Source organism: Vipera berus, assembly GCF_964194415.1.
Source record: "Vipera berus genome assembly, chromosome: 3".
NCBI lineage: Eukaryota > Metazoa > Chordata > Lepidosauria > Squamata > Viperidae > Vipera > Vipera berus.
Window position 1 is genome coordinate 93289497 of NC_138204.1, and position 14999 is coordinate 93304495.

Sequence of the window (14999 nt, forward strand, 5' to 3'; positions counted from 1 at the left end):
GCAGGGGAGATAGTACATCAAAATGATGGGAAAAAATGGGTGACGTATGAATTCTATAAAATTTTTTGGAAGAAATATTACGACAAAAAAAAATGATTTAAAACCAGAAATCTTTTTATTAGGGATTGTTAACGATAATCTCAGTAAAGCATCTCTCTACTTATTAGTACATATCTTAACCGCAGCAAGACTGGCATATGTCCAAAAATGGAAAAGAAAGGAAACACCCACTGAAGAAGAAATAATAGATAAAATTTTATCCTGCACTGAAATGGACAGGTTAACCCTCCCTAGAAATCAAAAATAAGAACAAAACGGAGTATTATGAAATTTGACAAAATTTGTACAATTGGTTAGAGTTAAGGAGGATCGCTGAGATGAACATTGTTTGATTGGTTGATAATGTAAGGATTTTTTATTAGCATCTATATAATGGACATAACTGAAAGATACGTAAATATAACGCTGAGGAATGAGTGATAGTTTACTAAAAAAAACTGACAGATCTTATATTTTATTTTATTTTATTTTATTTATTTTAATTCCATTTATATCCCGCCCTTCTCCGAAGACTCAGGGCGGCTTATAAGCTTAGCAGTTTGTTATACTCTGTCCTGTTATAGATTGTATTTTAGGTTTTTGTTATTTCTCTGTAACATAAGATAATACTAATAGTAGTGTTGTAGCTAGGGAAGTTGAATCATGTCCACTTTTGTTTTTAAATGTATATTTAATAAAATTTTCAAAAAAAGAGGGCTGTGAAAATATCTGTGAAAATATCTACAGACCCCTCACATCCTGGACATAAACTGTTTCAACTTCTTCCCTCAGGATAATGCTATAAGGCAATGTATGCCAAAACAATAAGAACAGTTCTCCCATGCCATCACTCTGCTAAACAATTAATTCCCACAATACTGTCTTATGCCCTGGGCCTGGGATGTCAAAATACCTAGTAGGGCAGTATTACTATTATCCTTCTCATCTTTATCATATTTCTTTAGCTTCTTATGACTATAACCTTGTTCTTTGTATTTAATGATTAATGTTGCTTTTATTTAGTATCCTATTATGATTTACGTTGCTTATTTAGTATCCTATGACTATCACTTAGTGCTGTATCTTTTGATTTATTATTATTGTATTGTAGCAGGTGATAGATGTGTGTCACGAACATCCATGCCAACCACCAAGCCGATGGCAGTCCTTTACACGGTATGAAATGTGCATGTTTGGAAAACAGGTCGATGACCGTCCAAATCACATTGTATCCCCTGCTGTCAGGCAACTCAACAACAAAGTCCATGGCGATGTCTTGCCAGGGTCGAGTTGGGTCCACCACCTGTTGCAGGAGTCCCAACGGCTTACCGGAGGAGGGCTTGGTGGTCGCACAGACATGGCATTTCCGCACATAGTCCTCAATATCCCGCTTCATGTGCGGCCACCAGAACTGCCGGCGTGCTAGGTGTAGGGTCTTCAGGAACCCAAAGTGTCCTGCCTGCCTAGCGTCATGGCAGTGGTGTAACACCCGTTCCTGCATGGTCGTGGGTACGTACAGTTTAGTTCCATGCCAGGCCATACCGTCCCAAGTCATCAGCAGATTCAGGTGGGCTTGTATTCAGTGGGGGGGTGGCTCCAGGAACCCTCCGCCCAGCTGCAGCTGCTCCGGCAGTCCCACCCGAACTGCCTGCAGACTCCTGGCCGTTTCCGGTGGCCATGTCTGTGTTGGGCTTCCCTCCCCCCAAACACCGTGCCTGCACATGGGAGGCTGTAGGCGCAAAGACAACGCTCCGACCGGCTCCGCACACCGAGCCTGCACAGGAGGGACCTGTGCACAACGGGGCAGGCTCCCGGCTGTTTCCAGCGACCATGCCAGGGCGGGGAGGCTGTGCTGAGGGACCTGACGCCGTGCCTGCGCACAAGAGGCCTGCAGGCGCCAGAACATGGCCCCGACCGGCTTTGCGCACTGCGCCCGTGCGAGAGAGACCTGCACATGATGGGGCAGGCCCCCGGCCATTCTTGGCACAGGGAGGCCTACCTGAGGGGGAATCCAACACGCAGCTGCTGTTCTGGGCTTCTCTCGTTGTGCGGCAAATGAACTACACCTCTGACTGTGGGGGGTTTGTTTATGGGACTGCCTGGTTGGGGAGCTGGGGTGGTTCTGACAGGCGGAGAGGTCCCGGGGCCTGGGGATCATGAAGAGAATTGTCCCGGGTGGGAGAGGACCAGAGGTGGGGGGCCTGGGGGTCTGGTGTGGGGGTTTCCGGGGCTACATACCTGCACGTGGAGCGCGGAAGAAGAGCAGAAGCCAAAAGGCCCTGGGGGGGAGGGATAGCGCATTTATGGGGAGGTGGGCGGATGCTGGTTTGCTGTGGGGGCGTGGTGTCTTGTGCCGGATGGTGTTAAATAGCGTTGGATGCGGAAAGCACCCAACGCTGACTTTGTTCCCACTTCAGATTGCTTTGTGGAAGAGAATAAACGTTTCCTTTGTGGGTTGTCTACCGTTCCTGCTGTGGTTTTTTCCTGTCATTTGCGGACGGCTATTTGACATCTATTCTATTCTATTCTATTCTATTCTATTCTATTCTATTCTATTCTATTCTATTCTATTCTATTCTATTCTATTCTATTCTACTCTACTCTACTCTACTCTACTCTACTCTATTCTTCTTTTGTTGTACATTATGAACAATTCTGATGGTCAAAAGCATCTATTCTAACGGCTTTTTAGAGAATCATGCCCATTACACTACCTAAAAAAATAAATGTGTTAGAGTGAAGGCATCTGAGTTGCTATTTTTTTAATGAAAAATTGTGCTTTTAGATGTTTATTTGACTTACCTACTGAGCAGAAAATAAATGGCCCTGTAATTCTTTGGGCTAACTGCTTGAGTTATTCTGTGTGTTTATCTAAAACCAAAAATCTCGGCTAGTTTCCAGATGCTTATTTATTAACTGGCCCTTTTTTTTACAGATGCAACTGTCTAGCAGTGGTATACAGGCATGCTTGAGCTGAGGTATTGCTGCTTGGTTCATCAAATCTCAGCAAGCCATTGCAGGGTGTTCCTCTACTTGAGCAACATATATATGTTCTTCTGTCATTGCAGCTGTCTGCTCAGTTACCTTGAATAAAAAGAAGCAATGCCTCTTTCTGAGGCAGAATGCATTACCCACAGTTCAACCCAGGTATGCAAGGGGTATGATGTCCCAGATGGTAGACAGAAAAGGACATCCTCCAGGGTTCCAACAAGAAATACACTACTCAAAGCATGCCTCTCCTGCTAGATCTCATGGGATGGGCAGACACCATAAGGGAGAGATAATCCCATACGTAACCCAGCTCCAAGCCATAAAGGTCTTTAAAGGTACTATATGAGGCCCAAAAGAAATTGCTCCAAATCAATATGATCCTATGATGGAGTTTTTCCCTACAAAGTTAATAACAGTAAACTCACAGATTTCATCATTTGCTATGGTTTCAGTGGCATTTCAATTACAAGTTTAAAACTTCATATATCAGTGCTTGCTCTTATACATATGTCTTTTTTCCCTTGTGTCCCCATGATCATTTTATACATATTTGAAAGTGTATATAAACTTCCATGCAGGAATACATCAAGAAATCTACCTCTGCAAATTTCCTTTTTTTAAGATCTCTTTTGAACCACAGCACTGAAAATCAAGTTTCTATATTCATTTAGACACTTTTGGTAAGTTTAGCAATGTAGACCAGCAATGTCGCTAAAGACTGATTAAAAAGGTGTTTAAATACTGAATTATTTATCATTAATTTGCAGAATATGGATTAAAAAAATAATGGAACCATAGGTAGTAAGCAGGAAGAAGTGACATGGATATGAAATAGACTCCCACAAGATAATGAAAACTACAATTCAAAAATCTGATTCAAACCTCACTCATTATGGGGAATAACACTTTTTACAGGTGCATCTATGACACAGCAATGCTTCAAATATAACCTTTTATCCATCAACACCGAAGCATACTAGCTCATTACTGTTATATAGATAACATGGAACCTAAAAGCAAATGTTCATCTAATCTTTCCATGAATGTGCACTTCAGCATTACTGAAAATGGTTGGAGCCATTTTTTATCTTAAATCTAAAGGGCTGAAGCTTGAGCTTTAGAAATCAGATTGAATGAATCATATAATTAGTGTCTAAGGAGCTATAACTTTTCATTTAGAAGCTTTACAACTCTTGACAATTTGCTTAAAAGTAAAGATACTGGCAAAGTTAGGCAACATTATAAATACTCTTATTAGTACTGGCCATTCTAAGGACTACAAAGTTAAATAATACAATGCATATGGAACAGGGAGAGAACCCTAATATTTGCTAGGACATGGAGCTGAATAATATGTTTACATTCCATAATTCTGTACCAAGTCTAGTTTTCTTGATGACATGATAGATTCCTATATTCTGGATGAATTTGTATATTAACTGTTGCACTATGCCCACAGTCACTTGTTTTGAGAGATTCAGCTATATAAATTTGAAAAATAAATTGGGGGAAAAAATAGCAACGCACCCCTGAATGTGAGAAAATGGAAAAATGGGCGGCTAATAATTTTTACAAATTTGCCATGAGGTAACTCTGGGCAGCTTAAAATATTAAAAGAGAAAACTGTATTATTTATAATAATATAAATACAATACTATAAAAACAACCTAGCTAAAAAGATGAGGGGGAAGGGAGTATGATGAGAAGGGGAGGGGTGGGGTCTGTTGTTAATTTATCAACCACCCCCAATGTGAAACCCCTCCATTGCAGTCCAAAGTCAACTGGCAGAGCCAGGTCTTTAAGCTCTTACAGAAGGTAAGAAGGGTTAGAGCCAGTGCTTTTTTTGTAAAAGAAAAAGGTGCCAGAACTCACACATGTCATAGAACCCGCCTTGCCTACTCTACAAGGTTCCATCCAAAAAAGGTGCCAGAACTCAGTTCTGAGCGTTCTATGAGAAAAAAAGCCCTGGTTAGAGCCAACCTCATCCGGAGCGGGGGGGGGGGGGGGTAAGAGGGCAAGATGTTCTAAAGCTCCTCTCCTGGATGCACCAGCCACAATTCCCAGGCTAATGGGGCCCACAGCATGCCTCCTCTACTGGCATGGGGGGCAATCCCAGTGGGATGAGACGGTCCTTCAATAATTTGCTTCTGGGTGCAATTCAAGGTGCTGACTGTCACCTTTAAAGCCCTTCATGGGGAGGCAAGGAATGTTGTGGGTCCTGTCCCTTAAGGAGATACATTGGGTGGCTCCCTCTCTCTGGAACTCTCCCCCAGAGATTAGACTGGCCCCCACCCTTTCGGAAGGCGCTGAAGCCCTGGTTCTGCCAGTGGGCCTGGGGAACCCAGAATGGGATGGAGCCCATTAAATGGCTAGTTGTCACTGGGGTGGAGACGTGGGAGGTTATTATTTTTTCATTTTTCTTGTTGTTCTTTTTTATTCTTTTATATCGTGTTTTTATATCTGTGTAAGTCACCTTGAAAAGGGACGCGGTGGCTCAGTGGGTTAGGACGCTGAGTTTGTCGATCAGAAGGTCTGCAGTTTGGCGGGTCGAATCCCGAGTGCCGTGTAACAGAGTGAGCGTCTGTTACTCGTCCCAGCTTCTGCCAACCTAGCAGTTCAAAAACACGTAAAAATGCAAGTAGAAAAATAGGGACCACTACGGTGGGAAGATAACAGCGTTCCGTGCACCTTTGGCGTCTAGTCATGCCGGCCACATGACCACGGAGATGTCCTCGGACAAGCGCTGGCTCTTCGGCTTTGAAACGGAGATGAGCACCGGCCCCTAGAGTTGGAAACGACTAGCACGCATATGCGGGGGAACCTTTCCCTATTTAAGTCACCTTGAGTCACCATGTGCGAGTAGGCGGCAATATAAATTTTCTAAATAAATAAATAAAATTAATAAACAATATAACTTACAAGGTAAACCTCTTAAAATGGAAGTTATATAATAACCCTATACCTACCGCCATTGGCAGGTCATTAATATATTTCTCAGAGACCATGAAAAATACTTTATGATTTAACCCATTAAATTTGATCAATAGTTAGATAAAAAAGATAACGCTAAATTAAGCACAATGGCATAGATGTCAAAATCAAATTAGATCCATCTTCCTTGTTGTAAAACAGTCTGGTAATACCTATACCCTTGGAAGCTGGCATTCTGATCCTAAGACATTTATTTTCACAGCGATGGAAAGAAAACAAAACCAAATCATTTTTATAGAGCAATGCCATTTTCTAAGTATGCTTTAAATCACACCTCTTATTCCATTCGCAGTGTTTTCTAGCTATTTTTGTTTCTGTCGCTGGTGTTAATAAAACTGTTAAGAGGAAAATTTGCTTTCTTGTGCCTTATCAGCTCCTGTCATCTGCATTTAAAGGGAATAATCCCTTGAAAAGTCTCCAGAGGATTTTCCTTAATACATTTGCCCTGAAGAAATGAAACTGCTGCTGGTTATGCAAATATGAAGGAGAGCTTCATGCACATTCATCTCGAATATGAGGGCCCACAGTGAATTTCAAGCAGATTAGATATTCCAGGAAAAGAAGGTAGTTTATCATAACTGATTGCATTGAAGAATACCACTGCTGACAGTCGCTCACAGTATCAGGATCAAGAGAACTTTGGAAGTACAGAAAACCAATAAGTTCCTGATGTGCATTTCAAGTATAGCTGTCAAAAATCCCATTGACTTCCATGGGATCTGCATTGCCTTCAGTTTTGCATTCCTGTATTTTCCCTTTTCCCTAACAACTCCGCTGTTACACCAATTTTGACTGAAATCCTTGGAGCAATACCCAAAGGACTCCCTAATATTTGGAAATTTTGAATTTATTGGACCTAAACACTCTAATTTTACAACAATAACAATAATAATAATACCCTGCTTGGAACTGCTTAGTTTCAACTCCTTAGACACTATCTTAATAATTCTTAGGTCTTTGGCTAGTACTTAAATGATTACATTTTCACCAGTCTTTGATTGTGAATCTAACTGTACACATATTACACATATAATAAGGACAAACAACTCACCGGCAAAGCAAATAACAAAATCTAGCAATGGTTAAGAGCAGGAAAGTTGAAGAAAGGGATAGAGGGGCTAATTCTGGTTGTACAAGACCAAGTCTTAAGAACAAATACACACAAAACCAGAACTGAGAAGCTAGAAACAGACAGTAAATGTTGTCTGAAAGAAGCTGAAGAAACAGTGGACCACCCAGTTAGCTGCTGCAAGAAGATTGCACAGACTAACCACAAGCAGCAGCATGACAAAATAGAAACAATGGTGCCAGGGAATATCTGCAAGAAATACCATTTGGCTGCGAGCACAAAATATACTGTAAAGTAGCAGAAAATGAAAAAAAACTAAAGTGGTCTGGGACTTCAGAATTCAAGCAAGCACTTGAACACCATTGGCACTGACAAAATCCCCACCTGTCAATTGCAAAAAGCAGCTTTACTTGGAATACTTCACATCCTAAGATAACACCTTTAACACCCTCAAACAATATATACCTGTCCCAGGATAGGACTGTGTATGTTGACAAAAATGCCAAATTCTGTCTAAACATCTGCTGACTGTGCAAACAACCATAATAACAAAGGTTTTGTTTTCATTTGTACTTGATATACCATCATAAACTAACTCTGTTTATCAGTGATGCATTTAAGATCTTAGTCTGACCTATGAATTTCACTGGGTGCAGAGTTCTCTATATAGTTTATATTTGTTGCTGTTTTTATAAAACTGCACACAAAGTGATTCGCATAACAGAAGCCATACAAAACCACATTTAATATAAAGTAAAAAAATTAAGGTTATGCCCCTGACAATATAAAAAGATATGAGTATTACAAAATACATTGTGTTGGGTCTAAATCTTTTATAGATTATAAACACTGTTTGGGCTTCAAACTCAAAGCTGAACCTTCTCTATCATCAAGCATTATCAAATGCAGATCACAGGGGGAAATGTTCTAACAGTCTACATTCAAAGTTCTTGTAGAAATTGAATTCCACCCACTACTAACCAACTGAAGTTGGCATAAGTATTGCTCTGTTTCAGAAAGAGTTATGACCTACTAACATGTATATCATTGAAAGCCATACTTTTTTTTATTATTTTGGCCAGCTTGATTGAAATAAAATTCAACAGCAGCCTCAATTTCCATGAGAATAGGTAATATACAACCTATGAAAAGTAGTGTAAATAGGCCAATATTTTTAATGTTTCTGGGGAAATAGCTATTAAATGCAATGTTCTAAGTTGAAGGTTAATCAAACAAATATAATTAAAATATAATTACATCACACAAGCTGAACGTGTACTAGAGAAACTGTGGTTGGCTGGAAGTGATAGCAATTATTTTTCAGAGTTTTAATCAGCACACTATACTATCTCGAGTCCCCTCTTTTTTTTTATGTGAATTACAAGTGGGATCATCAAACTTCGGTCCTCTTTTTCCCCACATTAGTATCCTATTTGAATAGCCCAGACAAATATCAGTGCTATATAAACACACACACACACACACACACACACACACACACACACACACACAAATCAATAGAGCCATTCTAAATCCTGAAAACAGTTTCAAAGGCCAAGTTGAAAAGATATGTTTGACTTATGGGCCTGTGAGATCAACAAGGTCAACAGCCGGAGAGACTGTCCCTCAAATAGCCAGGCTGAAGTGGTTAGGGCATTACTGAACATAAGAGACCTCAAGCAAGATAATTAAACAGGCTCACAACAAACATTAATGAGAAAGGAAAGAGGGAAGCTTGAGAGAATGAAACAGTCCAAGATATAAAAACTTCCCATAGAGATATTCCACATGGAATCTGGAGTTTCCGTCTTCCTGGTATAAAGTTTTTAAGGTTAAAACTTTAAAAACAAGTGAGTAGAACTTTTGTTCCTGATATAGACTGATTTCCATACAGAATAATTTGCATGAAATATTACATAAATATAATAGAATAACAGGAATAATAGGTAGCAGTTTGCACTAATCTTCCAGATGCTTTTCCAGGGCAATATATTGTAATATTGCAATTGTCTATATATGATTTAACCATAACATAGATAACTGTGATCACATCTGTTTTAGGTAATGAAATAAAGAGATTGTGGAAATGCTTCCTTTGCAGCTGTTATCTAAAAATCCAGAAACAGTGAAGGACAGTAAAATATTCAGTTATAAACCTGATCTTCTTAGGGACACAAACTCTTCCAGACTTGGTAGATGCATCCAAATTCCCAGTCTAATTTTTTTTCTTATTAAGAGCAGCCACATATATAATGTGGAATTAATTTGATCCTCTTCATCTCATCCAGCCCAGTATGAAATTCTCACAGCTTTGCTGTGGTCCCATGACAATCAATGAGGAATTGGGTGTCATCAGTGTATTAGTGACTTTGCTCCAAAGCCCTGTGTGAGCTATTCTGAAAAATAAGCACACACATTTGCATGCTATATATTAATGTTTAACTTGGACTCCGGCCTTCTAGGAAACTACACGTTTCAACAACTATACAACATTTACTACCAATAAGAGATATTATTTACCTTTCCATATTTTAAAACTTCTTTATGTGGACTGTCTGGACACTGATGTAATTGCTAAATTCTTAATGAATTCAACAAATTTTAGAGGAAGATTTCTTCTTTTATTGAAATTAAAATTTAGTAAATCATCATCAAAAACATGTTTCTTCACTGATTTATATCTTAAGATTTGTACAAGTTAGATATCCCTTTCCATTGTATTCTCCTCTCCACCTCTCAAGTACTGACTGAAAAATATGTCATCACCCTGCTAGTGTCAGAGACAGCTCAGGGTCTTTTGAAGTTTAAGATGAATGAGAGTGGGGTTATGAAAATCTATCTGTGACATTCTTTATCATAAAAACAGCAATAAGAACAAAACATAATTTTAAAAGGTTATCTAATCTTATGTTTACAAAGTGTCTTACTGTTTTCAGAAAAAGATATACTACTAGAAAAACTGCAAATTATTTTGAGAAGGGCAGAACAATGTTACCAGAGTAGAGAACACTGATTGTTGTTTTAAGATGACTCAGAAGGATTTTTGCAAGCCTTGAACTTCAAGAACCTCAGGCAATCAACCTATATGTCAAAAACGTCTATTAACAGGGATTTATAGAAAGCCAAACAAAAAAGCAAGTCTCTTAGACCAAAAAAAATTATGCTACAAGATTCATCCACATCTAAGGAAGAAGTGGATTTGCACAACTGCTCCACCTTTCATTTTCCCTATATTAAGGAAACTGGGTCAAGTGTTCTTTGCTCTCAGTTTCAAATCGTCTTATAGGGAGTGATGTGTTCCCAAGACTTTGATAACAGTGGATGTGACACTCCTACACTTGCATAATATGCGCTGGTAGTTTTTAACATGCAAACTGATAAAAGTTTAAGATAGCCCTCTTACAATTTTGCAACTGGGGATCTTTGAAACATCTGGATCTTTCTACCATGCCATGCATACTACTGAACTAAAACTGGGGGGAAAAACCTGGAAGGCAAAAGATCTAGTAATAAATAGCTTTTCCAAAAGTTACTAGCAAGGATAAGGCATGCTGGTTCTTGCCTTCAACTAAAAGTTAATGTAATTGTTTGGGCAGAGGCTCTGAAGCTGGCATAAAGACTGCAATTCACGTGATACTTAACAAGCATTAAACAAGTACTTTGATGGAAAATCAGCACATCAGATGAGGAAACAACAGAGCGCATTAACAGTTGCTGAGTCTTCTAGTTATCCAGCTGCAATCACTGGGCACACAAAATATAACTTCTAACCTAAAGGATCAATCTAATGTTGGGAGATAGTCTGGATCTGATTTGGATCAGCACTTCTTGTAACTTCCATAAAACAAAAATACAATGGAGACATTGAAAGATTGAAACCAAGAATCATGCCAACTATAATAATATCTTCTGGAATAAAGACATGTTAACATGATGAATAATTATTGGCATGAATCTGTGTGGCCAGAATTCCATTGTGCCCAACAGCATGAATTTGGTAAAGAAATATGAATACTTTCTGGACATCAGAGAATCAAGTAAAACACAGTTTCGGCTAATGATTTTCAAACAGCATAGAACTTGGTTAAAGAATAATGTGCTTAGAACAGGGAAATGAAGAGTAAGTAAATGTTTTGGATGCAATAAAATCAAGTAATGTGGAGACAAAAATCCCAAGAACCAAAATCACTAATATGATTAAGAGCAATCTGATAAATGGAACACTTCTGTCCAATAGATAGAGAATTTATAGATAGACTAGATAGAGAATCCATCTAGAAGAAGCAACACCAAAATGTGATCTATTGCATCAATCCAAGATTATGGTGCCAAATTAAATTTCTACTCGTGATTTTGGAATCTAGAGAACAGATGTGTTTTGTTGGTTTTGAACTGCACAACTGATAGTTCACCAGAATCAACAAAGTGAACATCTGAAGATCCATCCACAATTCTGAAAATGGCATTGGGTCTCAAGTTTATTCCCTTACTGATTTCACCATATTCCCTTACCTTGTCCATTCTACTCTCTCTGCTACTCCAACATACCAAATTGCAACCCAATGAAGACTTATACTGTAATAGAGACTTAAGTAATATTCAACTATCAAGATTCCAAACCTTCTGTCTTCCCACTACTGTTCTCCCATTCTGGCAGAATATAAGGTACACATCCATACTTCTCATTGAAGAACTATAGGCTAAAATTTATCTCCTTAATGGATATGACAATTGCAGCATTGGCTCAGTGCCATTTTGCCTTCTTAGTTAACCATTTTCTTTTTCAAAGGAAACTGATATCTTGAACCTATACTGTGCTCCTGAAAATGGAATGCTTTTAACTACATGTAAAGAGATGGAAAAATCAGACCAATGATTCCCATTATTCTATCCAACTAGGCCAGGAGTAGGCAACGTTGGCACTTTTATGACTTGTGGACTTCAACATGGCTGGTTCAGGAATTCTGGGCATTGAAGTCCACAAGTCATAAAAGAGCCAAGGTTGCCTACTCCTGAACTAGGCACACAGAAGATTCCTCCTCTCTGACATAAAGGTTTGAAATGGCACCAGAAACTTATATTTTCCAGAATGTTTTTTCATTCATTAATTTCTAACAAAATATTAGGGTCTCTGGAGAGAAAAAGAATGTCAGAAAACAATGAAAAAGCCTTATTTCTTCCAAAATATTCCATATTTGACATTACAAAAAAAAGAACAAGTGGGAGGCTGCTCCCATGCAAACAAGCCCAGAATAGCAGTAATATAATATCGGTCTCTTTTTTCTTGCAGAGAGAAGACTTTTTCCAAGTAATTGATTGTAGTCCAAAACCCTATTTTAAAATTAAATGCAACATTTAGAAGGTTGCTACATTTAGAAGCATTTGACTTGTCATGTACTGAAACCCCTTGTAATTAAATTGTGAAAAAGAATTTATAAATGGAGCCAAGAAAAAAAATCCTCTTGCATAATTACTGTAAAGCACATGATTGTTTTTCTTTTAATAAAATTAAAGAAGAAGAAAAGTACTGCTTGCTCTTTTTTATTCAGTCCAGACTTCCCCAATCTACTAGCTATAGTACAAAAGGCGAATGGGAAATATGATCCAAATCTCTGGAAAATATGTTTGTGGAACGCTGATTTAGATAAAAGCTACATGTTACTCAACCAAGTTCAACACTATTTTTTAGAAAGGTGTAAAACTAGAATTCCTGTCAAGACAGGCATTACTCTCTCAAAAGATTATTTGTAGCTCAGGGTTGAACTGTGGAGTCATTGGTTTCTCTGATGTTGGATGTTTACTTGCAGAGCTTTCATTACCAAACTAAGTAACTTCTTAATGCTAGAAGAGAGTGGGGTGTGTTCTCTATTTACGTTTATATTGGATACATATGGACAGATGTAGCCATAGTTTCGATTTTGAAATTGTGAGTATCCTAGATCAAGCTAAGTCCAAAAATGCTAGGGAATTCCTGGAAGCTTGGCACTTAGACAAAGTAACCATCCACAGACACACAGAGATAAACTACATTTACACATCATTTAAAAGAGACAATTAAAATGCTAAAATGGAAACAAAATGACCAGAACACCTCCTCACCAGCAATCAACAATTGGGATTAAAATCTGGATTAATACCAGGTCAACAATCAAGCAGTAAACAATATGCAAATCAAGGAACTACTGTGAGATTAGAACTAAGGTGCCATACCTAAAGATGAAGCAAGCACATAAGCAGGGTGGACAAAAGTCAGGAAAAGCTCAGTCAGGGAAAGCAGTTAAGAAGGAACCAAGTTTATTTATTTATTTTATTTTAATTCCATTTATATCCCGCCCTTCTCCGAAGACTCAGGGCGGCTTACAAACTTAGCAGTAGCCTTCATTCTATGTATATGCCTGCTTATTAGGGCTTTCACACACACCCAAGCGGCATTATTACAAAGTCAGCTTAATTGCCCCCAACAGTCTGGGTCCTCACTTTACCTACCTCGGAAGGATGGAAGGCTGAGTCAACCTTGAGCCTGGTGGGACTCGAACCTGCACTAATTGCAGGCAGCTGGTGTTACTTAAGGAGGCATTAGCCCACTGCTAAGAAAAAAATGTCACCTGAATCAGACAAAAGAAGTTGGGCCTTCCCAAGTCCCAATCAACTAGAACAAAGCAAGGACTATGGGGATAAAAGGGCTCCTGAAGTCCCCCACTCTTTTTGCTTGCCAGCCTAGTTGAGGATACAAGTATGGATGAGCGTGTGTGTGCACGCGCATGCTTGTGTGAAATCTCAGAGAGCACCAAGGACTCCACATTTCTATCAGTTATGAGCAGAAGAAAGACAGCATCCTTCACCACACACCAATCCCAATTCTTTCTATGCTGCTTTACCAAAAAGCCAAATTCAGGTAACCTGATTTTTTTACTACAATTCCAGTCATTGGCCTTATCTGCTAGGGCTGATAGGACTAAAAACCAGAACCATCTAGAAGGATCAGGATGCCCAACTTCTGCATCTACAAAATGTGGACAGCCATTTGGACCAAATTCATGGTAATTTTGTTTTGGGGGTTGTTGTTCCTCATATCAAAAGTAAAACATCTGTAAAAGCCCAAACATGTCTAAAACTATTCTTGTTTTAGTCTTCTCTGTATGTTATCAGTTATGTACTAGATGATATAGGATTATTGTTTAGATGCCTCTAGATCTTCTGCCTTTTGATGATTTTATTCACTTCTTTCTTGAAGATGATTTCAGAAGAACCAGAATGCCAACATTTAAGATGTGGATGTTAGACTCTGTTATGCGTATTTATGCTTTGCAAATATACAGTAGTTATCTTTTAAGAGGCTTTTCAGAGCATTTTACCTGATTCTGTATTTACATTGGTTTGTTACTGTTTGATTTTATTATAGCTCACTGTATTTGCACTATGGGACAATTTGATTGAAAGATAAGGTATGAATGTAATTAATGAAAGAAATCAAATAAAATCTTTCTCAGGAGACATAAAATCAGTGTGTGTGTGTAAATGCAGTGTGGTAACTGCATTCAAAATAATTGTTTATAAACTATAAGGGATTATTTAGTATTAAGCAGCGATTAAACTGAATTCTGCTTGGGGAAGATTTTTACTATCTTCAGCCTCAGGGTGAAACAGCAATAACTAAGAACACACATAGTTTGCAAGATTAACTCCAAGGTTAAAACTGGTTTCTAGGGGGCGGGGGGGGGGGGAGAGTTAACCAATAGCCCAGAAACTCTAGGAATGTAAACCTAGTTTAAGAACACATTTTTTAAAAAAAAAACAAAGCAACAAGACATATATAGTTTAATTAGTCATATGACTGAACCACTGAAAACACAGGAGTGTAATTAGAAGCCTCGTGATTTATTTGAATCTAAGCTATAGAATTCAGCAA

The 14999-nt window shown here is 38.6% G+C and overlaps 1 protein-coding gene across 1 annotated transcript in view; it reads right to left on the reverse strand.

Moving 5' to 3' along the window:
• Window positions 1-14999, reverse strand: part of VAV3 (vav guanine nucleotide exchange factor 3) — a 219929-nt gene that overhangs the window by 39486 nt on the left and 165444 nt on the right. The window lies entirely within an intron of this gene.